The sequence below is a fragment of the Protopterus annectens genome, chromosome 1.part0 (assembly GCF_019279795.1).
Source record: "Protopterus annectens isolate FY-2018-M chromosome 1.part0, PAN1.0, whole genome shotgun sequence".
Classification (NCBI taxonomy): Eukaryota; Metazoa; Chordata; order Ceratodontiformes; family Protopteridae; genus Protopterus; species Protopterus annectens.
The window spans coordinates 343,337,780-343,359,429 of record NC_056725.1 but is presented as its reverse complement, the minus strand read 5'-3'; positions in this window follow the sequence as shown (position 1 = coordinate 343,359,429).

Sequence of the window (21,650 nt, the reverse complement as noted above, 5' to 3'; positions counted from 1 at the left end):
GTCATAAGAGTCCCCGCCTGTTTTTGCATCATCCTTAACCAACTTACTAGCTCTAGATTTTTTGAGGCAGCATAGCAACTGTCTCATGTTTACTGACAACACATTTCTTCTAACATAAACTAGTTCCTGCTGACAGAGATGCACCTGGTTATCTAAACTGGGAATTAGTCTCTCCATCCCAGTCACTGTCAGAAAGCTGCACCACCACAGCACTACATCACCACATCACCACATGAACAGAGCATTACTGCTACATATGTTGAGGCAATAAACAAATCACTGGCTAGGCCTCCTAGGCATTATAGACTTCCTACTAACTTACCTTAGTTATGTAGGACAAATACCACCATACCCACATCAGCATCCAAACTTGCTCAAACTAGGAGTCATCTGTACTGCAAACATGTTACTGTTAAGGTATGATAAACCTGCAGCACAGCTCAAAAATTTCTCGGTCACTAGTGACTCCTTTACAAGACATGCAGACAAAACTCTTGTCAGGTTGGCTAAGGATAGGGTGCCAGTTAGCTGCTTGGTTGATGCAAGGATTAGGGAAGTAAGTAAAATTCTTAAGTCTCTGCACCACCCAGGTCACAATTATGACCTTGTAGATGCCCATAGGGGGGTTAATGATTTTGGACATTCCACCCTGGAGGACATGTAGAAAGATATTATTGAGCTATCTGCTCACATCTTCAAAGAAACAATGCCCTGGCACTGACCAGCATTCTGCCACCAGAAAGAATGATATCTTAATTCAAGGATGCAATAATTAGTTGATTAATTGGTGACTGACTTGTGGGAATTCAAAGAGAGAGAGAGAGAGAGTGTGTGTGTGTGTGTGTGTGTGTGTGTGACTGGTGGGAATTCAGAGTGTGTGTGTGTGTGTGCGTGTGTGTGTGTGTGTGTGTGTGTGTGTGTGTGTGTGTGTGTGTGTGTGACTGGTGGGAATTCAGAGTGTGTGTGTGTGTGTGTGTGTGTGTGTGTGTGTGTGTGTGTGTGTGTGTGTGTGTGTGTGTGTGTGTGTGTGTGTGTGTGTGTGTGTATATGGGATGAATTGTCAGTAGACATTTCTGCTTTGACATCCATAGCCTGCATCTTTCACTCCTTGGTTTTTGCATACCATTTAAAGTTTTTGCTACTCTGTACTGCATTTGTAATGCAAAGTTCCCCTGCAGGTATCTCAATCCAATGTAGCAAATTCCAGTCTGGATAAATATTGTGGTAACAATGTTGAATGCCAGAAACGTAATCAACAAAATCTCTTTCCTTGTGGTTTTACCCTGCTTAACATTAAAGACATCAGTAATTAGAAAAACCTGAAACTATTGAAATGATAGCATTCCCTGCATTCCAGGGTGCATTGACTATCATACATTCAGGACCATCTATATGGTTACTACCTTAGTATAAATTACCATCTTTGTGACCTCCCTGAAAAGAGATCATCAACAAATTGTAAAATAATTTTAATAATAATAATAATAATAATAATAATAATAATAATAATAACAATGTGTGTGGGCAAGCAGTTTTACACAGCTGTAGAACAGAATGAAATTGTCATAATATAAAGAAAAAATGTAAGTTTCCATTGCAACCAGATTACAAATGTAGTGCCTCATTCTTATTCACAAATTGACTTCTTGCATGACAATAACAAGAAAAATAAAAATCTGCTACTTCATTGTGCAGTATATAAACAGAACAAACATGGGTATACTCACAGTTTGTAAACAGAAAATTAATATTAGATTTGGCATTTCACCTGTGATCTTCCTCAGAAATGACCTCAAATATAAAACAAGGTTGATGAAAAGCCCTATTCCCTTCCTGCAAGGAAGCTATCTAACACAAGTATGAACAGAGCAAATGGACTATAAGAAAAAACAAAGCTAAGTAGATTGTCATATAATGAAACACACTGCAGAATATAAACAAAGTCAAAAGTGTCACTGAATGCACATAACTTTTGTAATATAGTAAGACACAGTGCCGGGTACTCTTTTTAGATGTGCAGTCTAAGGCATATGATAACTATTTGGCATAAAATCTGAATGCATTCATGAATTTACCTCTGTGTCAGCTGTAGGACAGACTGCATCATGAATTCCTGCATTATTCTTATATGCGGTGGAGCATGGCAAGGGGAAACAGAATACTAAGAAATAGTTTGCATCTATACAATATAATGTCTATTAAGATAACAATAAACATTAGGTTATTAATGGGAGAAAACCAACAGTTATATGACACACTTTGAATATTTAGAGTAATAGTTTATTCAGAAGATAGAACTGTGCTGGGTTGTTATGGAGAAAAAAAAATACATCGACAGAAAGGATTCCTATAAATCAGGAGCAGTGTTTGCAATTGCAAGTGAAATTTTGAAATGTTTTTTTCAGTGAAGAGTTTGTTTGTTGTTTTGTATCCCTACTACATTGACATACTGCCCAGTGTTCCCCTATGTACCAATAACTGGCCTATCCATTTCTCTTGTAAACAACACACAGTCACATTCATTCTCCAGACAAGGCAAGAGCCCTTGGATCTATTTATTTCCTGTCCATGGTAGAAGCCTAATAAGCTCATCCCTCAGAGGTGTGAGTCTAGAGTTAGGGTGCAGTCATGCTGGTGTTACTTCCTTCCCTTTATAGCTACATAGGTTCATAGGTTGTTATTAGGCTAATGACCACTAGGGCCTTTTCTAGCCTAGCCACACACCCCAAACCATTTGGGTCTTGAATATCATGGGAGTCTATATGGAGAGGGGCATGTCATAAGGGAGGTAACTCAGGATTTGTGGAGGAGGGTGTTAGCTACTATAAGATAATACTTTTCTTATTTATAGCTTCTGCATATAATGGACATGGGGACCAGACTGAGGGTCAATTTACAATTTCCAACGCAGTTGTCAAGTTTTCATATAAGTATGGTCAGGGATGAACTCTGTTTTACACAGATGTGAGTATATTCCATAGTGCAAGAATCTTCTGGGACACAAATCTGTCTTTCCAACATGTTCGGTTTATGTCACAAGTGAAGTTCAGATCCCTGTATTTAGTGTTTCCGGTGCTGTTTGTTTTGCACATGTGCAACAGATCCACTATGGCTGGGTCTGAGGAAGGCTTGAAAGCCAGGCAAAAATCCCTCCTCAGCAGCCTGTAGAAGACTGAATACATAGATAGAGCCTTTAGGCGATCAGTGTAGGACAGGATATTTATGGCCTGAATTCTTCTGGTGAGAAATGTTTGTGGGCTTTCCATCTGTTAGAAATGTTTGGTTAGATACATGCCAAAGGGGCATTGTATTCAATGATAGGTCTGATAAGGGTCAGGTAGAGTGGTACTATAACTTCCTTGGACTTTCTTACTATCGTAGCTACATGCTGGTCAAAGGCCAGATTGCTGTCTACATATGTTGGGCAGCAGTTGTGTATTTAGTGACTTTGGTTTTGAAGAACTCAGTATTTGCTTTTGTTCCCAGATCCTTACTACTGCATCGACTTTTAGGGGTATTTCATTGATGGAGTAATTAACTTGGGTTGAAAGTTTCCCAAGGGCATTATGCTGCATTTTTTTGGCATTGAGTTTTAGGCCATGGCTTTGGCACCATTCATTTGTCTGTGTTAAACCCTCTTGCAAGATGTTGTTGCCTTATGGGGGAATCTATAAAAGCTTCCAATTTCGAGTCATTTGCGATCTTGGTGAACCAGAGGCCTTGAATATTAGGCTTGACTTCCAGGAAGTAGATGCCAAACAGGAGCCATCTTAGCACAGATCCCTCTAGTACTCCACTGGTGACTGGTCTTTTGGGTGGAGGTGGTCTCACACTGATCTGACTTCTTGGGTCCTGTCTGTGAGCCAGCCAGCAATCCAGTGAGTTATGTAGGGATTTATGCCTAGTTCAAAGTGCCTGCCAACAAAACCTGAGTGGAGTATTGTATTGAATGCCTTGGTCAAGATACGCAGTATGCACTTTTTTACCCTCATCTGTTGCCTTGGTGACCCTATTAAAGACATCTAGCAAGTTAAGTAGGCATGACCTTCCCTTAACAAAGCCAAACTGGGTTGAGTCCACTGTCTGTAGGTTCTCAGTGTCCATGTTTATCATCTCCATGATAATTCATTCCATGGCTTTGCATATGAGGCTTGTTAGACTGATGAGTCTTTAGTTCCCCAGGTCAGTTGATGGTCTACCCTTGTGGATGGGAACAACTGTTGAAGTCCTCCATTCACTTGGAACATGGCCTGTTTCAAGGCTGTAGTTGAAGAGTGCCTCACATGGTCCTGCTTAGTCAGGTTTTAGACTGTTCAGGAGGCAAACGGGGATGTTGTCGGGACCCATGGAGGCAGTGGTCTTGGCTTTAGCGTGTGCTGCCAGCATGCAGTCCCTGCTAATAGTGGTGGTAGTATGTTGGAGGGGACTTCACCTGGTGAAGGGGGGTGGGGGGTTGGAGGGTGAAGTTTGAGCTGAGTTTTTTTGGCCAGGATATTTACAATGTCAGCCTAATTGGTGCAGGTGGTACCATTCACAATCAGTTCACCACACTGCTGTGTGTTACCTTTAAGGTTTTGGACATAGCTAAAGAAGGCTTTCAGGCTTTCTTTAGTCTGCAGAACTATCCTGGCCTCATAGTTGGCCTTGCAGACTTAATTAGACCTTTCTTGTTTAGTAATATATGAGAACAGTTGTCTTTAAGAGAGTTGTTTTTCCTGATTTTGGCCATGAGTTTTTATCCTTTATTATATACCCTGTTTAGGTGAGGATTCTACCAGTGGGGTTTGTTTTCAGGGTTTATTTTGAATTTAATTCTGGTAGGTACAGCAGCCTGTATGCAGCCATTCATATGTTTGTATAGGGACTCTGTGAATATTTCTGCACAGGTAGCTTAGAGAGAGCCTTGAATTTTCACAAACTGTCACTTAATAGGGTGCAGTTTACCACAGACCAGTTCCTGACTGTTACTTGTTTTGCTAGGTTTTCTGACTCGATTTTGCTTCAAAGGAGACAACTTTGTGATCTGATCTCACTAGTGAGGATGTGACATGGGGGTCTACAATGCTTTCCTATGTTGGTGAGTACCAGCTCCAGTATCTTTGATCCTCTGGATGAAGTATGCAGGATGTTTATGTTAATAAAGTCCATGAAGCATTGTGCCTGTGAGTTTGAGGCAGTGTAAGTTTTCCAATCTATAGAAGGGTGGTGAAAGACCTCCATGAACAGGGGGTTAGGTTGGGTGGCAAGCACTCTAGTAAAATTAAGTAAGAGCCGTGTAACTCTAGGGGCATAAATGATGACCTGTAGCCAGCCATGATATGGTGAGGAACCTTATCTATGGTAACTTGCATGTATATGAGCTCAGTGGTATCACCCTGTCTAACCAACCTGTAGGTCCATTTGCTGTTAACTTAGATCAAGACCCCTCCACCTTTGGCCCCAGTCTGTGCCGTTGTTGGTCTAAATACTTGGAAGGTCCTGTGGCACTGCTGGAGAACTATCTATGGCTTTAAACCAAGTTTAGGTCACAGCACAGATGTCTACATTCTCCAGAGTGAGGAGAGCTTGAAATGTATAGAGTCTTTTGTTTAGGATTCTAGCACTGAGCAGTAAAACCTTTAGGTTGCTTGGAGACATTTTGTCTATGATAGTAGTTTTGTCTTTTTGGCATTGCCTAGAAAAGACTCCAAGGGAGTGGATAAAGTTCTAGCAAATATCCAAAAGCCTCTGGAGGACAGATACAGCCCATCCTTAGCAAAGCAATGTGGTCTGTTGACCATGTCTTGCCACACTGACAGAAATTTGATCTCACTGGAGTGACACCAGAAACTAATGCAGTTACTAATATCATCGTTTTATGTTCATACTGTGGCATCATCCTTGGTGCAGATAGAATGCAACTCATTGCAGGGTTCATACCTATCTGTGACACATATAAGTGATCCATTATGACTCTTTTCATATAGTCCAGTAAGGTACGTCTCAGGTCATTTACACCCACATGAACTATGATCAAATCATATTGGTACCTGGGATACTGTAACTTGACTGCATGGATAATATTGTGGACCCTGGCTCCAGATAGGCTACTAACCATTATCTTTGTCTTGTCTAACCTGATGAGTGGAGCATCTGTATGTCACACAGTGGAATCTCCCAGTAACAAGAGTATAGGTAAAGTATATGCTTGTTTTATGGGCTTTGCTCTTAGTAGACCATTGGATGTAGGCTTATGTGAAATGTTTTGTGTTGCTGTTGGTGCATGCTTTAGTTATTGCTGAGGAGCAGTGTTGCTGTTAGGTGACTTTAGAGGGGCTTTGAGATTTAGGAAGGTTTCTTTTAAATGCCTTAGCATATGACAGTGTGTGTGTGTGTGTGTGTGTGTGTGTGTGTGTGTGTGTGTGTGTGTGTGTGTGTGTGTGTGTGTGTGTGTGTGTGTGTGTGATAAGTGGTGTGTGTGATAAGTGGTGTGTGTGAAGGCTGTAGTGCGGGTATTCCTGACAACCTTGCTTGTATTCAAGATTTTTGTCTCCAAGAAAGTTGCGTATTTACATCTGTCACATACCGTGTTATTTCCTTTAATGACTGACTGGTTGCCTAAGAACATGAGACAATACCTAAATTGCCTTAGGATGCCCAAATCTACTAAGCTGGCCACAGACACATTCGGACATTGCATAGCCTTGTTATCTAGTCCTGTAAGAGAATGGGCTATTTAGGATTAAGGACTGGATTTTAATAGGAGTCTCCTAGGCTAGTTTATGGGGTTAAGAGCAGGATCTTATACAGTGCTGGGATATGGAAGTGGTATTTAATATATAAACTAGTTTTTGGGGTTAAGTCCAAGATATTATATAGTGATAGGATATGGTAGTGCTATTCCATGTGCAAGTTAGCTGCTCTAAGCTTAATTCCACACAGTGTCACACTGTTTAACAGGTTTCAGACCAAATCCTAACTTTATAGGGAAATTTTGCTGCATAGGCATTTGGTACTATACAGGGCACTGCTAACAGCCACTGCAGTGTGGGCAGCTCCACACAAACTAGCTTGATTTATAGCAGAGAAAAAGCTTGAAAAGTGACTCTTATTCAGAAAGATGTAGAAGTGCCTTGTGCCTTGTCTGCAAAGCAGCCTGATCTAATTATATTTGAAAGTCTGTGCCTAGAACACAGTGCTAAGAGAAGTTGGCACCAGACTGGGAAGTTGGTACTAAAATAAATATCAGTTATGAAAAAATGATAGATATATTGCATAATGCCTTCCAAGGTTATGAAATAAGCTTTCACTTACTGCCATTTTCTGCACTCTCCCTCTAGTGCCATGCTTCTCTGTATGTGCACTTTGTTTTATGGTTTCTTAATCTTACAATAATAGAAGAAAAAAAAGGGGAATGAGATATTTCAGCACATTTTTTGAATAAATATGCTAGAAAGTATTAGAATGTTGTGTTGGTTCACATAGCTGTATACATTTACATATGGATATACATATATCTATACTTATCTGTGTGCATCCATATACATTTTTATGTATCTTGCTTCCTGATTTCATTTCTTCCCATAGAAGTCCTAGGTATATCGACTCTTCACTGACCCTCAAGTCCCCATATACAAAGTGATAATCATGCCATTCTATAGGAAAGCATTGCCATTGCAGTTTCTATGTGTGTTTGACTGCAATGATTCCTAGTTTTTTGAAATTACTTCCTTCTTCGTGTTTGTGGGATTGTCGAGTTGGTATATATAAGTTTACATGCAGCAGGAAGCTTGTCCCCCTGCAAAAATGCTTATAGGTTATTTTTTTATTATGTTCTTTACTTTTTTTTCTGTTATTTGTGTTCAGTGACTTGACACTTCATCAGCTTATAACTCAATCTTGAACCCAAGTCCTGCATTAAAAATAAATATCTTCTTAAAGATCATATTTTTTATAAAAAGCAACATTACCTATCTACAAAATTCTTAAGTTAATCCTATTCAGTCTAACCGGCATTGGAACCATCCCTCATCTTTATTATATAGTTGTCTATAACTGCAAACTCAAAGCTGATACAACAGAGCTCATTAAAATATCTTTAGGACAAGGAGCTGTGTAATATATCATCTTACTGCTACAAGTAAATACTACTTGTCTTAATACAACTGTATTCTGATTCATATCACTATTAAACTGGTGATAATTTAAAGCATTTTAGTAAAGAAACAATAAAAAGAAAGGAAAGTAAGTATTGTTCTGTATAAAATAAAAAGGCTTACATTTAAAAGAAAAAAGGGAAATATTTCCACAATCCAGGCAGGCCAGCCAATAGCCACATAACTTGCAAGGGCCCTTTAATGAAAAGCTACATACCTTCTTTTGCATTCCTAAAATCAAATAAATTAAACACATTTTTCTTAAAATGGTTTTATGCATGAGATATTAATTCCTTAACAGCTTAGATAAAGCTTTGTTGTTTAAACCAGTAAGTTCTGCATTAACTATATAGTGCCTAAAACGGACTTCTTAAGCAGTGACCAGTTAATTGTGCAGTATATGGCAAACTGGAAAATATTTCCCCTAACCCTATACAGTAACCACAAGGTATGAAAATCAACCTGATTATATAAATAAACATACATATTATTGTTAAAACTGTTTTTATATTACTTCTGCAGTTAGACATAAATCTTATTGCTGAAGTATGTTTGTAGAAATGCATTTCTTACCAGAAAAAAAAACTGAGCTACATTTTGTCCCATTTATTCACACAGCTGGGTCTGAGCTATACCAGCATAATAGCTTTATACCTGTGGGCTGTAATGCTGATTGGAAAAGTAATGGAAGCATTTAATTTAATTACTTCTTCATCTTCTTTCAGCTTTTCCCGGTTAGGGGTCACCACAGTGGATCACCTGTCTGCTCATGATTGGCAGTGGAGTTTTACGGTGTCGAGTTGCCAGCCCGGCGCCCAACCTTCCACAGAAGGCACACACACGCACACACTCACACCTAGGGCCAATTTTGAGTGTCCAATCCACTTACAGCATGTCTTTGGGATGTGGGAGGAAACTGGAGCACCCAGAGGAAACCCACGCGACCAAAGGGAGGACATGCAGACTCTGCACAGAAGGCACCCCAGCCAAGGATCGAACTGGAGAACCTCTTACTGTTAGGTGGCAACGCTAACCGCTGCACCACAGTGGCTGCCCTATTTAATTTAATTACTGAGCAAACATTTATTGAGGCAAATTTTCATATCATCCACTAGCCCAAATAAACGATCTCAGAATCATTTATGACCAAAACTGTTGTCAACTCGTAGACCGGATGTGCTTACCCGAGTTTTGGTACTACTGCCTCTCTTCCACAGCACTATAACAAACAGCTATTCAGTTAAAATGTACAGTGTACAATACATATTTTGTCCATGTATTAAAGCTATCAAGTCCTTTTACAAATGAAGTCTGTCAAAATGGATTAAAAGCAAATATCACTTTGGCCAACTTCAACCTGCATCTTGAATATTTTCCGAACATTCTTCCCTCTATAAATATCAGGATATCCAAGTAAGAGGAAACTAGAGAAATGTGGGATAAAGGCAGTCAGATACTTCCAAGAGTATTGAAAGCAACAGGGCTAATAAAAATTATTTTTTAAATTTACTTAAACATGCTACCAATATACGTAATTCCGTATGAACTGTAGAAGGAAGCAATTCTGGGCACATTGTGGATGCTGAGAAGAGCACTCTTGGCTAACATCAAAAACTGAAGCAATAGTAATTTCATGAACTATAATCTTGGCCTGCTCAGGAATGGGGTCCATTTCTATAACTGTATTAGAAACCTAAAACAGTTGGAGAAATTATAAAGTGGATTTTTGTATTACTATGTATAGTCAGAGGAAAACAACACCCCAGTTATCATTTCTGATTTCTTCTGATTTAAAGAAGTCTAGAAATCTAAGGATCTGACAAGATGACATTATAAAGACACAACTATTTTAGATGACTAATACTGTGCCTGAAATCAAAGGAAAAAGTGATCAAAAAGGCTAAATCTTAATCTGTATGCATTCTGAAAATAAACTACCCTTCTAGAAGGACCGAAGACAGGCAAATACATATATAAAAGAGGGCTGTACCCTGCTTAGTGAAGACCTCTATATTACCAAGTGTAAACAAGAAAATCTGTGAAATGAAGTAATTGGATATTATATGTTTGAATATGGTTCATCTTTTTCTTTTTCAGACCATCTCTATTACCCTTAATACATTACTCCATTGTCTTATAAAGCATGGTAACCTTGGGACAGATAGTCTCTTGCCTATATTTCATAAAAGTCCATAACAACGCCATAGCTATTCTCTTAATACATACAATCCACGTGTTTACAACTATGAGGCAATTTTTAGACCTTCAGAAAATGACTGCTATGGTTCTCATAACCAAAATGGCATTGACAGACGTACTTTAGATATTTAAGTTTATTTCTATTATTTTCTTCTGCCAAAAAACACAGAATATTAATGCTTATACAGATGACCTATTAATATGAGTTTTGTGGTCTGTTAAAAGAGCAACATTGTCGATTTAGAACACACACAGCATTTCTGCCACAGTAAACTACCTTTGACAGCAACATCCACATATAATGGCTGTAAGTCCATCTGCATTACGTTTATTGTCACCAGGAAAAAAAAAATGGAAATGTCTTCAATCAGTGTATGTCTAAAAATCAAAGCTTCTGGATTTACTCACTGGAAAACTATTTGATACAAATATTGCCTAAGTTGTAGAACCTTTTTGGTATATATAATCAGTTCCATGTTCCCTATCACATCATCTCACTTGTCAATAATTTACCTTAATGTTTATTGTCTGGTTGACTTCATTTTTCATTATAAAACAAAAAACTTGCTTTTTTCTGCCATAAACCACAAAATATAATATATACAGATGAAAAGGTTTCAACTCTAATTCCTCAAGGACAGCCCTTTTATAGAAATTCAGTTAGACCTTAACCTAATGTGCAAGTGGTTCCTTGAGAAGATATTCCCTGGGATTTATGAAGCTTGCGCCAGGCGCAGGTGTAGCATCAACGATCTAACGCCAAATATAACCACTGAGCAATTCAGGTATGAGCTGTTTCCACGTGCACTACCAGCGTAAGCCACAGCTGAGTAGCTCCAAGTGCATGTATGCTAATTACCTCATGCACATCAGTGTAGCATGCAAATGAAGGTATGCAGTGATTCATGAAGTGGTGCAGGTGTAGCGCAAGCATGCAGAAATGTAAACCAAAAAAAAAACAGTTTACATTTTTTCAAACATGAAATCAAAGCCATGACATTGGACCAAACTTACATATTATAATGTTAATATATGCCAATGGCTAAATATATAGCCAATGGCATAAAAAAATGCACAACACATAAAAAATAACATTTAATGTCATGGCCACACTAACGCAAAGTAAAATCGCAGTGCATCGGTGTACTAACAGGATCACAATGAAAATATATTAATATGTAATAAAACGGCAATGTAACACATTTCATGAATTCCCCATAATAGTCAATAGCATGCATGCTACACCACAACCATGGCGCAAGGGTTGCTAAGGGTCTGTGACAGTGTTCTAAGCGGTAACTAGGAATTAGTAGTCAATGCCATGCAAATGAGTCAATTACTACTGAATCGCAAAATCCCCGCCAGCGTAAGGATGTACCTCACAGCATAGCAGTACAACACTGAGGTGTGGCCTGGAGATAAATATGACATCAAGAGAGGGGTGCGCCACTTTAGCTGTAAGCACATTGGAGCATTGCTAATCCGGGTTGCCTGTTTCTAAGCAAAGCCGCAGGATAGGGGTGTGGAAGTAGCCATAGCTTTGCTTAGCTGAGAGCACACAAGGTAACCAAAGGTGCATGTGAACATGGATGAAAACGCCCTCGAAACCCGGTAAATGGCTGTGCGCGACTCGCACCACAGCTGAAACAGGAAGGATACGGGAAGACAATAAGGAAATGCTGCAGCATGGTAATTGGAGTACAAATGAGTAATTAACACCTAGGAACTCACAGTGGGCCATTGACAACAGCTAACATAGCTGCTAGCAGCTACCTGCAGAACAGGAAAGGAGAGGTGCCGTACTGCAAAGAAAAGAGAACTGTCACAGCAGAACAAAGCAAACTTGCAGTAGATCAGCTACATAACACATTTTGCTACACAATCCTGGGTTGGGAAAGTACAAAACAAGAAAGCAGGCAGCTGGATGCATGCCTGACAATGGGAAGGGAATCGGGTTGAAAAGTGAAGTAAAGGGCAATAGATGAATCACAGCAGCCAAGCGTAAGTCAACACCAAAGGCCCCACAACAGCAGTACCTGCTGTAAAATCCATAATTAAGATACCCTGCAGCTGGAATTACACATACACACCCAATTACACCAGCAGCATCCATTGCACAATAGTATAAAGTGTGAAAGCCCCCCACACACACTTGTGTATTCCCAGACACTGCACCATTAGTGTATACAGACGGGGAACTTTTAATATGTATATGTTAGGGGCCGCCATAGCTTTGATTCACCAGCATGTGTTGGAGACTGACGGTGGTGTGGAGGATGATGCTGACAACCATCTTAGGCACCAGAGGAGGAGAAGAGTGTTCAAACCCAGGGTAACCTGCCAGGGGCTACATGGTCTGGAGATAGAAGAGCGTTACAGGGTGGACAGGCACACCATACAGCAACTTGTTGAGCTGTCCGGCCACACCTCAGAGCCAGAAATAACAGAGGGAAACCCATCCCAGTGGACACGAAGGTATGTGTAAGCTTGAGAATATTAGCCACAGGTACCTTTCAGAGGCCAACTGGGGATATCATGGGGATCTCACAGGCATCAGCATCCAGGGTACTCCACCAGTTCCTGGATGCCATGTTACCACATGCCAATGAGCAGATATACTTCCCCCGAATGCAGGAGGAGTTGGCCAGCAATATGCATCTCTTCCACCATGTAGCAGACTACCAGGAGGTACTGGGTGCAATAGACTGCATGCACATACACATCAAGACACTACCCGGTGAGCAGGGTAGGCACTATATAAACCGCAAGGGATACCCCTCCATCAACTGCCAGGTAATGTTGAATGCCCAGGGCATTATCATGGATGTGTGTGCTGGCAGCCCTGGAAGCTATCACGACTCCCACATCTGGCATGCCTCACAGTTGTATCAGGTATTTGTCATGGGGGACATCCCATATGGTCACCTGGTGGGGGATGCTGGCTATGCACTAGAACCGTGAATGATGACTCCCATCAGAAATGCACACACAGCCATGCAAGAACACCATAATGAGACACACGCAGAAACCAGAATCATCATAGAGTGTGTGTTTGGGATGCTAAAATCATGGTTCCATTGCTTGGACATATCTGGTGGAGCCTTGCAGTAATCTCCATGTCAATAGTGTAATGGCTACAGCATTTGCATAATATCTGTGCAGTCTTGGTTCAAATCCCAATAAAGTCATACATGATTTACATGTTACATAGTATACCTTAACCACAGCTTGCATATATAGGTAGTATTCCACAGAATAATAAGCATTTGGAACACACAACCGCTGAAATGTGCGTTAATCACCCTTGCACTACCAGTGCCTGCTCTGTGAGGTAAAATGACCACTGCCAGGATTAGAACACACAACCATGTACTCAAGCATCACAATAACCTACCACCAAGCTACCTGAGATGTACCAACAAAAGGGAGGAATGCGTGGAAATAGGACAAACCGCCATGTACCCAATGAAAGGTGTATGCTATAGATATATTATATATATATATATATATATATAAATCAACATATATATAGAGAGAGAGGGAGAGAGAGAGATATATACATATATATGTAGATATATAGATAGGTTGACAACATCTACACAACCATAGAGATACATATAAATGGGATAACTACCAAATACCGAATGCTTGACATACCGACACGTGTAATCACAAGGCTTAAAGACCGAAAGACCACAATATCGAAACACCAGAAGCACGAGGTTTAAAATCCCAATGTTAAGTGGCATTTAGTTAGTGCTTCTGGTGTTGCAGTTCAGGTAGGTTACTGTGTGTAAGTATGTTTCTGAGGGCTGTAGTGTGTGTAAGTGTGTGTTCTGAGTGCGGTGTGTGTTCCTGGGGGACTGTAATGTGTAGGTGTGGGTTTGCTTTGTGCATCTGTTTGTGCGATATCTGAGGTAGAATATTAAAGTAGGGGGGTGTGGGGGGTGCAGCCACCCACATGGGGGGTGCAGGGGGGCTTGCCCACCTGCTCATACTTAGTGTAGGATGGTTTGTTTGAATGTGATGGGTAGCAGTCTGTCTGTATGTGCGTGTGTGTTCCATGTTTGTGTTACTTTCGCGAGTTTGACTGTTGCTGTCGGTAATGTGGGGTATGGGAGTCTGGGCCTGGTACTGTAGGCGTCAGAACTGTGTGCATTTGGGATTCCATAGATATCCCGTATACAGCAGTTGAAGTTTTCATATATGAGTATAACATGGACCATAGCAATCACACATTCTGCCATGACCAAATTTTATGAACAAAGGATATGGAGAGTATATGCCTATACACTATGACAAATATGTGCTATGGACATGAGCCAAAGATAGGGTTACCACCTGTTCTACTTTGCGAGGGACAGTCCCTCTTTGGGTGGTTGTGTCCTGACCAGAAATATTAAACGTGGTAAATGTTCTGAGATTGTAGGGCATAATTATGTCCCATATGTAATCTAATAGTTGCATACAATAGTTATTTCTGTATCTAAAATACCTACATGTTACAAGAAACAGGATAAGCAACTAAACTGCTACAAGAATAAGCTTATATTTAGGCAAAAAAGGAAAGTTATATCCTTTGTACTGACTGTGGGTTTGTGTCAGCCTGTAAAATCTGATGTGTGTCCCGAAAATGTCCCACTATGGCCATTTGAAAAGGTGGCAACCCTAGCCAAAGAGGGTCAGTCACCAACACAACTCCAATGACTGCAAATACCTATGACAGAAATACACAGACAGCTTTCATGTAGTAACACTTTATTACATTCTGATGTATTGCCGAAAGGATTCAAGGACTAACATCACCTGCATGCTATACAGTAACCAATTAACGGTGCCTTAATGAATCAGCCTGCAATTACCATAGTATTAGTCCACTAAAGGATAGGTGTTCAAATAGGGAAGGAACCCTCACACACATATCGATTATGTATAAAAGCAGTTCCTACACATCTGCATCTGCTATGTACACCCACCAACATCTCCCCCACACCCAAACCAATTACAATACAAACTGTAATGGCATCACAAATTATTCACTCACTGTACGACGTCTGCAGAATCCTTAACATACCTTGTCAGAGACACACTAACATGGTCCTATGTGAAATAGTTGCTGTTATACAATGGATCAGCTGCTGATGTTACAGGGTTTGTTTGCACTAATCCCATTTCAGAGGGTTGTGTGTACACCAGGAAGTGTTACCAATTACTGATTAACAGCACAGTATGATACACATGTACACCAAACCAAAGATGTCTGCTGAGCACACTGTAAATCACCTAACATTTCATGCATAGCCATACAGCCTTGAGCTGCCCAAACATCCTTGCCAGACTGAACATCTGCAGAAGTATCAGGTACAAACAAACCCTGCATAAGTAGCAATGTTCTGAAATATAACAGCTGTACTCACATGTAGAACAACATCTTCTAGCCATTACACACAATCCATGGGAGTCATGAAGCTAATATATCTCTGTCTGTCTCCATATAGCTGTTGAAATACATCACAAACAATACATCCAGGCAGTCTTCCTTGAAAGTAAGGCAAAGGGACAACACCCAAGTGGATTACTCAATTATACACCACTGTTGCCATGGTATTGGCTAATGGAGTAGCTGCACAGCTGATGTGCATCTAATTAACTACTTTGGAACACCAATTGGTGGTCAGGATAGCGCATGTTACCGATATTTAACTATAAAATGATGGCTTATCACACATTCAAACCATCTGTATATACCAGCAGAACATTACAAAGAAGATTGAAACACAAACTGAAAAGGATTGAAATAACAGTCGACACCTTGGGTTACTAATAAGGTATGTAGAACACTCAGTATGTCTGTGCATGTAGTACCTGTTCTGTAATATTTAAAGTGTACGCAATGCATATAGTAGAAACAGTTATCTTGTAGTGATGTATTGTTGAGCATAGTAACGCTTGCAGTATTTGTGTGCACTGCTATAGGTCACAAGGCAAACACCGCCTACACCACAAGGGATGCTATATAAGGGCTTTGAACCCAACAATTCCTCACCAGCCGCTGTCAGTGGCAGGGCTGGTCCAACAAGTATGTGCTATAACAGGGGATAGTATATGTTGATATATTGTAAGAGTAGGCATATGTATGGGTGTATTACTGAGAATAGAATGTCAAAGCTTGGCCTACTGTGCACTTATGATTTGCATTGTGGGATATTGTGCCAATAACAGTGTAATGTACAGTATTGTAGGCAGATATGTGTTGTATTTTACATAGCATTACTGTTATGTAAGGCAAACATTAGTTATGTCTATTGGCATTTACAATACACAGTAACAGGATACATATGACTTGTAGTCACCCGACAGTTTATCAGCATGATAGCAAAGTAAAATGGAAGAGCTAGTTAACTATCCATGCACATAAGACAAGTAATAAATTCAAAGGTAGGTACTTGGCTGTCTGCCTAAGTGCATTTATAAGCCTAGCTAGAGCATGTTGGCCTCTGCCACCCACTTAGGTCAGTTCCCTGTGCCTCTGAACAGCAGAGCCATTAGTTCCCTGTGCCTCTGTCCAGCAGAGCCACTGCAGTAATCCCCAGGGTACATATCTGTCTCCCATTCACCCATCAAGGTTTCTCTTGGAAGGGTGCTATTGAGGGGCCTTGCCTGATGTACATTGGAATCATGTTCCAAAGCATGGGGAGTCTCCGGGTCAGGAATCTATCCCTCCAGCACGTTCTAGTTATCATTGTGGTTAGGTGTATATCCCTAGAGAATGTGGCTCTCAGGGGATTTTGTTTAGGTGGAGCATATCCATCAATACTGGGTTGGACATGGGCCTTGTATGTCAAGCAGAGATCACCTGTGAGTACACGGTATGCGACCGAGTACAGCTGGAGTTTCTTTAGTTGGGCTGCATAGGTCATCTGTTTGAGGTCAGTAATCCTCTTGGTGTGGTACTGTTGTGGTCTTCCAAGCTGTTGCAGTTGTCTTGTAAGGTACATCCCAAATGGGGTGTTGTATCCTTTAATGGGTCTAATAAGTCATGAGTAGAGAGGCACAATGGCCTCCTTTGTTCTGGATGCGAACCCATTAGAGATTGGTGGGGGGGAGTCACGTAGAAGGATATTTTAACCACCTTGGCATTATGGTTATCCAAGGAGAGATTGCTCTCTACTTGGGTTCCTAGATCCCTTATTACCTTTTCTGTATGTAGGGGACTAGCAAATATGTGGTAGTATGCGGGTAATTTGTTTTATCCAAAGGGGATGACTATGCACTTTTTGGCTTTCAGCTTGAGGCCATGATATTGACACCAGGTATCCGTCTCAGTGCGATCCTTCTGGAGGGTGTCTGTATCAGCTGGGGAACCAATTATGGCCCCCAGTTTGCAGTCATCTGCAAACCTTTTCAGCCAAAGTCCTCCTGTGCTTGCCTGTACCTCAGAGAAGTATATACCGAACATGAGGGGTCCTAGGACTGAGCCCTGGAGGACGCCACTTGTAAATGGTTTACAGTCGGACCTAGGGTATGCAACTCCCACTGTGTGAGTTCTGTCCATGAGCCACTTTGCAAACCATCCCATGACGTAGGGGTTAATGTTCAGGTGGATGGATATGTCGATAATACCAGAATGGGGAATGGTGTTGAAAGCCTTTGAGAGATAGGCTGTGTGGACCTCCTTACCCTCATCTAATACCTTGGTAACTGTCTCAAAGAAGTCCTCCAGGTTTAGGAGGCATGGTCTGCCCTTACCAAAGCCAAACTGGGAGGGGTCAAAGGTTTGGAGGTACCAATGTCTCTCTGACTGAGATCCATGATGATGTGCTCCATAGCCTTGCAGACCAGGCTAGTCAGGCTATAGGGCAATAGGTCCCATGGTCCATTGTGGCACCACCTTTGTGGAGTGGGATAACTGTTGCTGTGTGCCATTTAGGGGGCACAAAGCCTGATGCAAGGCTATTATTGAACATGGTGCGTAGGTGGGGAGCCAGTTCGTTCTGAAGTTCATGTAAAACTCAGCCTGGGATGTTGTCCGGTCCCATGAATGCTGTGATATTGGCTTTAGAGAGTGCAGCTTTTACCTGTGTAGTTGTGAATACCGGGACTCTGCATTCTTCCTGTATAGATATGGGCCCTTTAGGGGGTGAGAGGGGGGAAAGGTAGCACTGAACCTATCTGCCAGGATGTTGGCAATATCAGTTGGTTTTGTAATGTTCGTGCCTTTGTGCTGTAATTCACAGCAGATCTGGGTGTTGACATTGAGATATTTGACATAGCTATAGAATGTTTTGTGGTTGCCCTTGGAATTAGTGGTGGTTTGATTTCTGTAGCTAGCTTTGGAGGATCTTATAAGGGATCTTAGCTTCTTACTGAGGCTGACCAGGGAGCTCCTCCACGCATGGGATTGTACTCTCTTTTGCAACAGTATCTTCCTTCTGTTGTACAGTTTGTTTATGGCAGGGGACCACCAGATTGGCTTCCTTAATTTGGAGGATAGTGTCTTGGTTCTGTTTGGGATAGCACGATCCATGCACTCGTGTAAGTGCTTATAGAGTGCACTTGTGTAGGATTCAGCAGCTGCAACTGTATTGTCCATCTCCATGGGTGTCATGAAGTTCACCACTTCTGTCTTAAGAAGCATGAAGTTGGCTTTGTAGAAATATTATACTGTGGTTTCCTTAATGGGGGGTGGGGGGCGGGGTGTGGATATCAAGGGTGTTTAGCTTATCGTTGGATCGGACCAACGAGGTCACTCATGTTGGTAATGCCTAGGTCTAGGATATTGTTGCCCCTCGTGGGTGTGTGGATAAGTTGATCCAGGGCATTGGAGTTTATGAATTTCAGAAAGAATTGAGCTAATGAGTTGGTACACGAGTAGTTTTCCCAGTTAATGGTGGGGTAGATGAAGTCACCCATTAGTAGGGTGTTTGGTTGAACCCTAATAATTTTCAGTACATCAAGAAAAGATGAGTGAGAATCTCGGGGCATGGTGGGGGATCTGTAGCAAGCTACGATTTGATTTCAGTTTAGCCCAGAGGTAGTTGCACTTGGATAACCTTGGATGCATTGTGCTAAGCAACTAGCCTGGAGGGGTGGCTATCCTTAATGAATATGGACACACCTCCGCCTTGGGTGTTCTGGTCCAGGATACATGGCCGACAAGTGTGCTATGAGTTATAGCCTGGTAGTGCAGGGGTGCTCTCTGGACCCTTGAACCAGGTCTCAGTCACTGCATACATATCGATGTTCTCCATTACAAGGAGTGCCTCGAGTGAGTGTATTTTGAGATTTAGACTTCCAGCATTGAGTAGCATTACCCTCAGTTTGTGCTTGCCTGTTCCTGTTATGGTGGTGAATATATTATTTGAACCTTGCTTAAAGAAGGCACTATAGGGGCAGCAAGAGTCTTAGCCAGTATCCAGAATCCCAGGGGTAACAGTTGCAGGCCATCTGTGGCAAAGCATCATGGTCTGTTGACCATGTCATCCCAAGCAGACAGATACTGGATCCCCTTAGATTGACACCAGAAGCTTAGCTAATTGTTGAAGTCAATCATTTTGTCCTCGTACTGTGGTATCATTCTGGGTGATGGCAGAATGCTACTCAGGGCTGGGGTCATACCTGCCTTGGCTACAAGATCGGACAGCTCTTCCATGTCTCTTTTCATGTAGTCCAGGGAGGTACGTCTCAGGTCATTCACACCAACATGGACAATGACAGAGTCATATTTGTACTTGTTGTGGAGTGACCTGAGTGCATGGGTTATGTGGTGGATCCTGGTACCCGACAGGCAGCTGACAGTAACCTTCTCCTTGTTTAGCCTGGTGAGTGGGACATCAGTGTGCCTGACTATAGAATCACCTATGACTAGTGTGTTGGGTACCTTGATTTGCTTTATTGGCTGTGGTTGAGTGGCACACTGAGTCTGTGGGCTATGTGCCATTGGGGTTGTGTTGGGGGATGGATGGAGCTTGCGTTTCCACTTTGGTGGTCTCTGTTGCTTTGACAGATTATTATTGAGAGCCTCCGCGAATGTTTTTGTGTTACTATGTGTGGATTATGGCGGTGTAGATTTAGTGAGACTACGTGATGAGTGTGATGTGGTGCAAATGTTTACCTTCTCCACATGACTGTCAGGGTCAGTCTTGGTTGGAGAGAGCTTTACCTCCAGTTTGGCTAGATAAGTCCATCTCTCACAGGTTGTAGTGTTGGGTGGTAGGTGGATAGGGTTGTCTGTGTACATGAGGCAATTTCTACATTGTCTTAAAATGTCCAGATTCATCAGATCGACAGGAGAGAACACTGGGAGCTGACCCTTGGATATGCCTGAATATAAAACTATTTTCCCCTAGATAAGTGAGGAAAGTGAGTACAAGAGTTGTTTTACTCTAAGCAAGTAAGAAAAGTGTGTACAAAAACTGTTTACCTCTAGGTAATGAGGAAGATTGAGTGCTATAGTAATTAATAGCTTACGTAGTGCTTACAAGTTCTGAACAGGTGCTGAGCATGAATAAGCAATCCAGATAGGATCCTGGATAACATAAACACACTGTCTCCCCCCAACAGATACACAGTCATATATCCATGTACACTACAGAGACCCTGTAACCACAACTATGCAGGTACAAGCTGCATTCAGGCTGCATGGGACCTGTCCACATCCCAGGTTGTATCATACACATATGGCAAAACAAGTTGCTCTCCACATACACATCATGTAAAACATAGCTTCATGTTAGGCTGTGTACACACTGAATGGTGCACACCAACAGGTATCACAACCCACAAAGGGGGGGACATCATTGATAATGGGAAGTACTACACTACTACCCTGCTGAGTCTGGTCTGAAAGGCCATGAACCTTGATCAACTTATTTGATGTCAGCAGTACAGATGTAGATGACAGTAAGGTTGATTTCACACTGCATATCATAACCTTGCCAGGTCATAGGACATCATCACCCATACTGTGTTCCACCTACACTCAGTATACTAGATGTGCATTCCTATGTCACAGGAGTGTTTTGCAATGGGACTGCTGGCAGAACCAATACTACAGAAGGTGTTTGAATAATACATGCACATCACACCAGTGTCAGCTACAGTAAGACAGGGTTAATTCATTGTACTCCCCCTCATTGTAGTCTGTACGACACAGACTAACAGAAGGCATCTGCCTATTGAAGTATGTGAATGACTATGCCCTAGGAGCAATAACTGACTCAGAGTGTTGTGAACAACATACAGAAGGGGCTTTGTGGGTGAGGTGTGTGACATATGGGCACAATCTGACAGCTACATATTGCATTGTCACCCCTA